Raw genomic sequence first — 1716 nt, forward strand, 5'->3', positions numbered from 1 at the left:
CTGCTGGGACGTCCGGAGTGGACAGCGTGCATTTTACATTTCTAGGTGCACTAGAAGACTCACCTCCTAGGGAGAAGCACTTTCTACGGCTGTAATATACAGAATATCCAGCTTTGAAAAATGGTTTCCCCTTGGTTTTGCAATACAAGAGTCACATTATAGGCAATGCAGTGTTTATAAAACAAATGCCTGCTGGAAATACATATACATAAACATGTTTCTCTTTGACAAAATGTTTTACCATGGCATACAAATATAAGTTGATTCCAAACATTGTAAGCAGTGTGATGGCAAATTTACAGAGATATGTGTACTCATTATGAATGAGCACGTATTTATATAAGCATGTGTTTTATAGGATTACCAGCTCTGGGCGTTTATTTAGAAAGCGCAGATATTACAATAAAATAATAATAATAATTAATAATGTTTATAAATGCCTGCTGGAAAATACATATAGAAGCGAAAAGAAAAGCGCAACACTCACAATTTAAAGGACGCTATTTTATTAATTGTTACATAAAAAAAAGAGTATGTTTCGGCCACCTTTGCCTTCATCGAGAGTAAAGCAAATGAAGAAAAATACCTTAAATACAAACAATTCAAACATCAAACAATGACATCATTACATAATGACAATCATGGCACATTTATAAAGATATATGTACTCATCATGAAAGACCATGTATTTATATAAGCATGTGTTTTATAGTAATAATAATAATAATAATAATACTTTGCATTGCTGCCTTGTTGATTTATTGGTACATCTTTTCACCTTTCGTGCTTTTGAACGTACTCTTTCAATGTTACGTTGTGTATTTTTGGTGCATTATTAAAAATGTATGGAGTTTGCTTCGTGTTTATCTCAGGATCTGGTGATCAATGGCAGCCGCTGTGCATTACCATAGAGCTGCTGAATCGCCGTGAACCCGCTTTGACAAAATCAGCAGAGCGCTGGAAAAAGAAAAGATAGCTCTGCACGTGCACACAATGAGCTGGGGGCACTCAATTCTACGGGGAACATAATTCGATAATACAGCTGTAAAAAAAAAAAAAAAAAAAAAAAGATTGAGTCACTTTACAGGGTAAAGGTAACATCTCTAAAACCTGAAAACTAGGTTTGTTCAAGTTTCTGTTCCGTTTTATACTAATCCATTGTTAGATTAAAATGTTCAACGCTTTGTGTTGTAGAAGTATGAGTAAGGTAAGTAATTACACCACTGCAATTAAATGTTAAAAGAGTGTGGCGGAGTGTCCCGCCCCTATTATTATTACTTGTATTATTGTTTGCGGCGCAGATAACAGCGCCGCGTATTTCTTATTATTTATATTAAAAAACCCCGTGAGGATGCATGACTGATCAGCTACTGATTATGTAACTAGCTGACAGTCATGCATCCTTACCAAACGCGTGCAGACTCTGGCCTAGGGGTAATAAGATAATTAACAACTAGTTAACCCCTCGGCCAGAGTATAAGAACCTGCAGCTGTCCGTTCTGTAGGGGTGGAGTGTACAGAGGAGAGTACACGCTGGAGTTAATGTAAGGATGCCCTTTCTGTCATGCATTGTGTGACAAATTGTCTTGTACTTATTCAAACACATTTTGTATTATTTTAACATTCGTTAATAAAAAACTTTTATAATCCAGTGACAGAAGGTCACGTCTAGGTATATTGCAGTATTACCACTTTGCTGTGTAACTTAATTTTTAA

Source organism: Acipenser ruthenus, chromosome 5, assembly GCF_902713425.1.
Source record: "Acipenser ruthenus chromosome 5, fAciRut3.2 maternal haplotype, whole genome shotgun sequence".
Taxonomy (NCBI): Eukaryota; Metazoa; Chordata; class Actinopteri; order Acipenseriformes; family Acipenseridae; genus Acipenser; species Acipenser ruthenus.